This window comes from Lactuca virosa, chromosome 3 (assembly GCF_052849685.1).
Source record: "Lactuca virosa cultivar CGN04683 chromosome 3, Lactuca_virosa_CGN04683_v6, whole genome shotgun sequence".
NCBI classification, from domain to species: Eukaryota; Viridiplantae; Streptophyta; class Magnoliopsida; order Asterales; family Asteraceae; genus Lactuca; species Lactuca virosa.
Genome location: NC_136428.1, coordinates 122,017,769 through 122,024,428, shown reverse-complemented (window position 1 = coordinate 122,024,428; position 6,660 = coordinate 122,017,769). Strand labels below are relative to the sequence as shown.

General features: G+C 34.1%; 1 pseudogene; it reads left to right on the top strand.

The window, feature by feature from the left end:
- The first annotated feature begins 425 nt into the window (after positions 1–425).
- LOC145163993 (tubulin alpha-1 chain pseudogene) lies at positions 426–2,612 on the top strand (annotated as a pseudogene).
- Positions 2,613–6,660: the final 4,048 nt, after the last annotated feature.

Here is a 6,660-nt window from a genome sequence, read left to right as displayed (position 1 = left end):
CTTCTTCGTCTCCACCCCTAACACACCACCATCATCTCCAACACTCACTACCTCTTTTGGCCTCACACGGTGGCGGTGCACCTGCCCTATCGACGAACGCTTCATCCACCACCATTGTTCTAATCATACGAGCCAATATAAAGCATATAGAAGGTTTTGAAACTCAAGAGTTATGGTATCGGGAACATCAATAGGGTTATTGTGTTATGTTGTGTCTTAGGATTGATGCTCCCTTGTCCTCATTTAACGATTGAGCAGCAAGTCATGGCAATCATCTCATGGATGTACTCAGACAAGGATCAAAGTTTAAGAGACACATTTAAAGGTTTGTGACAATGCTCTTTCATTATTTCTTCGTCTCCCTCTCTCTCTGTCTCTCTCTCTCTCTCTCTCTCTCTTATAAACACACACTTATCGCTAAAAAGATGGTGTTGTTGGTCAATTATGAATTTTGGTTCACAAGGTACGTTGATTTTAAATGAAAACTTGCATAATACTTAAGGGCTCAAGGGTTAGACTTATGCTCTTCTGATAAGTGATAGTCGTTGCATATCTTTTGTGTTTTTTGCATCTGAGCACATTCAAAGAGGAAAAAACGAGAATTCCTACGTATTTGAGAGATGCTTGGGTAAGCCACAAGAAGAAACCGTCAAATTTTATGATTTCAATGCTATGAATAACCCCTGTCATCTCAACTTCAAGAGACTTCCATGAACAAAGCTCCGTTTCTAAGATCACTAATGCTGTCTTTGAGCCTGCAAGTATGATGGCTAAATGATCCAAGGCATGACACGTATATGGCTTGTTGTTTTATGTATCGTGTATATGTTCTTCCAAAAGATATCAATACTTCTGTTGGATCCATGAAGAATAAAGGAACGATTCAGTTTGTTGATTGGTATGTCTCTTTATACCTTAAAGGAAATTGTTTGGTGGAATGAATGGAAGGGTATTGTGGCAGTTGCAAAAAAGCATCACGATGTTGGAGTCTTTTTTGATATGGTATCTGTTCTAATGAATGTTGTGTGTGCTTCTTGTAAACGTACAAATATGATGCGCGAAAGTCAAAAAGATAAACTAGAAGAATCCATCGGTCGTGGTGAAATTGAAACTGGAAGTGGATTAAACCAATAACTTTCTCTTACTAGAGCCGGAGATACACGTTGGAATTCTCATTACAAAACTCTATCACGTTTGGTTGGTTTATTTTCATCTGTTACTGTTACTGATGTTCTTGAATATGTTGAAGATGAAGGCCTTAATAGTTTTAGTCAACGTCAAGCAAGTGGTCTTCGAATATATCTTTGATCATTTGATTTCGTATTCCACTTGCAGTTGATGTTGAAAATTTTGGGGATCACAAACATATTGTCGCAAGCTCTACAAAGAAAGGATCAAGATATCATGAATGCTATAAGTTTGGTGAAATCAACCACTGCAACGTTAAAAAAGATGAGAAATGATGGGTTTGATGCACTAATATTGGATATCACCTCTTTTTGTGAGAAAAATGGCATTCAAATGTTGAACATGGAAGAATTTTATGTTAACCCAAGAGCCCGAAGACTATATACCGATATCTCCAATCATCGTTATTACGAGTTTTTTTGTTTTAACATGGTTTTGGATATGCAAATTCCAGAGTTCGGTGATCGTTTTAATGAAGTAAGCTCCGAATTGCTTATTTGTATGACGGGTTTGAATCCACATGATTCATTTTGTGACTTTTACCCATCAAAGTTACGGAAGTTGATCGATTTCTATCCACATGATTTTAGCTATAAAGATAGGTTGGATATTCTAAATGAACTTTCGGTTTACCCCAATCATATACAACAAGATGGAAGATTTGCAACTTTGAAGAACATACCCGACCTTGCTAAAGTGATGGTGGAAACCAAGATGCATCAATTCTTTCCTTTGATTTATCGTTTAGTGAAATTGTCATTGGTTTTTCCGGTTGCAACCGCAACGGTGGAGAGATGTTTTTATGTGATGAAGCTTGTAAAGTCGGATTTGCGGAATCGGATTTCGGATGATTTTCTAAATGATTGTGTCATTTGTGCGGTTGAAAGAGAGGGATTTTCAAAGATTACAAATGAAAATATTATCAAACGTTTCTTAGCTATGTGTCCTCGTAGATTTCAACTGTAAAATGACATTTAGTTGAAGGTTTTAATGTTATTCTACTTTTTTGTAAAAAAACATTATTATTAATTTCAATTGGTCAATGGTCAACTATGCACCCACTCAACTTCCGGGCTGGATCCGCCACTGGATAAGCTACCAGCCACCTACGGTGGTGCCTGGAGGGAATCTTGCTAAAACTAGGTCGTACAGTGTGCATGATAAGTAACAACACAGTTGTTTCTGAGGTGTTCAATAGGATTGACCATAAGTTTGACCTGATGTTTTCAAAGCGTGCATTTATGCATTGGTATGTTGGTGAAGGAATGGAAGAAGGCAAGTTTTCAGAAGCACGTGAGGATCTTGCTGCTCCTGTGAAAGATTAAGTGGAAGTTGGTCAAGATGCTAAGGAGGACCAGGGAGATGGAGAAGAAGAAGAATATGAGTTATGTCTTAATTCTTATGTCTCTTGCTTAAAAATATAATTTAAATCAAGAAATCAATATTTTGATATTTTAAATGATTGAAACTATGTTGAAAGTGACAATGAGAATCATCCACAAAAGTCAAAATGGCCAACTTGATATTTTTTCTTCTTATATATTAGCAACAAGCACGAACATCTACATCATTTCACATATTCACCCCCTCAATTTTCAAATCTCCCTTGTTATTTCAAAAATCACAATTAAACCCTAAAATAAAAACACTACAAACTTTAACAAAACAAAGAACATAAAGGAGGAAGATCCCATATTCCTACATTCAGATCATATATATATATACTCAAAATGTTCAAATAATGTTTGGTGTTACAACTAAAAATACCAATAAGGTGTCACCATTCTCGTTTTCTCCTAATGAACCTTGTACCATAGTAATGGATCTTGAAGGTACTGATAGAAGAGAGCGATGAGAGGTTAGTATTTATTATTTTATTTTATTCTTTTGTTTCTCTTTTTAAATAATTTTTGAGATTTTTCTGCTTCTCCTGGATGATACTGCATTTGAAAAGCAAAGTTCACTTTTTTCCCTTTTTGTTTCGGATATAGAGCTTATCAACATGTAAGCCTTGTCATTTCCTGATAAAAGTATGAAACTGTGTTTTTTTCTGTAAATTTTAATTGCTTTCCATGGGGTACATTTTGTTATACTGGTGCTGTAATGATATTGGGCGTGAACAAGCTGCTAACAAGCCTCTTCTAAAAACTATATTCCAAGTGCATTGTCTTTACATTTGTTTTAGCCTTTTTATTTGTTTTCACTAATGTCAAAATATTGAATTTTAAACTTTTGTAGTTCAGGTTATGTTGCGACTATTTAGTCCACTTAAAACAACTTTGATGTTTGTTATTCGTGATAAAACAAGTGTAAGTTATGTTATCCAACACATGTTTTAAAAGAATAAAAAGTTGAAAGGAATTTAATGTAATTATCCTTTTGTTTCTGTATAGAGCCCCCTTGTAAACCTAGAACCTGTCTTGAGGGAAGATATCCAGACGATAGTTACAGTTAATATTTATTCATTATTTATTGTATCACCCCAAAGCTAACACAATTGCGACACTTATAATGCTCTGTTCTTTAGCCCATATATGGGATAATGTCCCCAAGCCAGAAGCCCACAAATAGACTCCATTGAGTAACTTTTTTTTTACCAATGATATCATAAAACTAGTAAACGTCGTTTAAGGTTTACTCATACTAGAAAGAACAAAAGGACTTAGCAAAATTATCGACTGTTGTAGTATTCTCTTTAGTAAAAAGTCAATAGATCTGTCAAGGGTAGTTTGGTCTTTTGACAGCAGAGTCATCTAGATGCTAGTATAAATAGTAGGTGAAGGTTATTAGGACGATTATCTTGTTTTGTAATTGGTGAGAAATCACTGTGGAGAGACCTTCGCCTCTTGAATGCTAAAGGATTGGGTTTGTAGCCATCCAATACATTTTTAGTCAATCATTCAGTCTATTTTCTTCTATTTTCTATTCAATCACATTCAAATGGTATCAAAAGCATTGACTCGCTTGAAGCTACATGCAGGGTTATGATAATTGATCTGGATGATCATCAAGGAAATGGCCACGAAAAGGATTTTTTAGATGACAATATGCTTCCATATATCTATCCACTTATGAGCTACTTACTTGGCATATTTCTTTAACCAGTAGATACATTGAGGTGACCCAGTTCTTATAAAACATTAATATAAGGACCAAAGTTGCAAACAAATTTCTTTAGGACAAAAACCGACATTAGCAGCTAAAATCAAGGACCAAAATATAGTTTATTTTTTTCATGGTTTATTTGTAATGTTATGAATCTAGCAGTCCTACTCTTGAAGTCTTTAGATTATGGCCGCATGGCTGAAATTCTTGTACAAAGGGAAGCTTCCTCTTATGAATTTACTTGATGGATTGCAATAACATGGGTAAAAATGTCATTTATGGTTTTATGGATTTACTCATTAACAAAATTTGGAAAAGCATCTTTTTTGTCTGCATCTATTTTGACCTATGTGATATTTTTTCACATGATCAATAAGTTGCGGTTATTGATCATGGAAGCTATGTTGTTTTAGAAACTGAGGGAGATCATACATTAATTGATGCTGATGATTTTATTCACTTTGATGTACTTTTAGGGAGTATAACAATTGAGGTCAGATAGTGTATTCTAGTTGGTGAACTAGTAGACACTGATGATAAAGGTGATCAAGTATATATTGTGGAGTGGGCTCCCAACATTGGAAGGGAATTAGTATTTGATTTGTACTTTATATAAAAACAAAGAGATCTTATAAAGTTACAATATTGTTTATAATCTTCTTTACTAATTGGATTTAGGGACAATGGTAGGAATTAGGGCTAGGACAACTCTTGATTCGATTCAAACTTCATTTCAAGTGACCCACAAACTCCCACCTGACAAGAATACATCAAAGTTTCATAATAGTCGTGTGGCAATCCCTTCTAACAACTGCATCAGCTTCTAATCATACTAGTACTTCTTCTTCTATCCCAACAACAGAAATAGTAAGAACACGTGTTTGTTTTGTATTTCATGAAGTTGCAAGGTTTAAAGCTGTCATGGAGATTCTCAAAGTAGAAATTACTCACGGGTTCCTTTTAATGTTGTACATGTTTTGTTTTTCAATAATAAATATTATGTAATATTAGCAATGTATTATATTTACTTATAATTGGAATGATTATTCGTATTTGACATATTAGTCCAATGAGTTATTTTTCTTGTTTATGGTATTTTATTTTGTATTATGAGACTTTTAATGTGTTATTTAATTTGAAAATTAGTAAATATATTAAAATGTATAATTTTTAAAACATTTAAAATTATGACACACAAAAATGTGTGTTGTCTTCTTTATGACAGTGGCTTTAATAATACACAATGTGAGTCGTAAATTTGCGTCGTAAGGTTACGAAACGCAAATTTGTGTCGTCTTCCTTTATGAAAGGGGCTTTAATGACATCCAATGTGTTTCGTAAATGCACGTCGTAAATGCGCATCGTAAGTTTACGACACACAAAAGCGTGTTGTCTTCCTTTATGACATGACCTTCCTTGAAACACATTTGTTTGTCATCTTTAGCCTTTACGACACACAATGCGTGTCACTAAAGAGTATTTTTTGTAGTAGTGCATAACACCTACCACCTACCACTATATCAAATTTCTATATAAAGACTGTAAGTGATAACGATTTCATACCAAAACATGTATTCGTCTTTTTCTCCAGCAAAAAAGCTCTCTTAAATCACCTATATTTCAGATATCCTAACAATTAATAACTTATACCACGAAGGGTTATAATGACGTCAAGGATGCTATATTAGCCAAAGAAAAAGAAATTGAAAACCACTATTTAAATATGTTTGTTACAAGGGAAGGACTAGGTTATATAGAAGATCAAATTAAGGAAAAACTAACATGGATAAAAGATGCAAATGAGTCCATAGCAGAAACTAAATATTATGTACGGGTTGCAGAAGCACTAGCTTTCAAAGAAAAAAACTTCACCTATATGTTCCCTGAATGACATATTGCAGACGATGAGGACTAATCAGTATTGGGGTCGTTTAATTAGTTCTATATATGTTTGTTTTTAATTTATTTATGTTATATAAATTGTCTTAATTAGTTCTATATATTGTAATGAAAAATTTTGTTTCACTAGTATTTAATAACATAAAGAAGAACATAACGAAAAGCCAAAAATATTAGTCACGCCAATAAATAAACACAAGACATGTTCCTATAATAAGGTATACAAATCACATGTTGGTAAAACAATATGGCTTTGTGACTTGCTACCAGAATGACGATTCAGACTTGATGCATATTTCTTACTTGATTTTCCACTGCGTATTGTTTATTTTTTGGATGAGGAAAATTTGGTGCAGTCTCTGCTAGAATGGCCTATTTCGTTACATCAAGAACAACATTTAATTATTGGCCCCTCCCTTGTGGAGGAATATGGTCAGTCCGTTTGGGTCTGCCAGGCTGCTGTTTGCC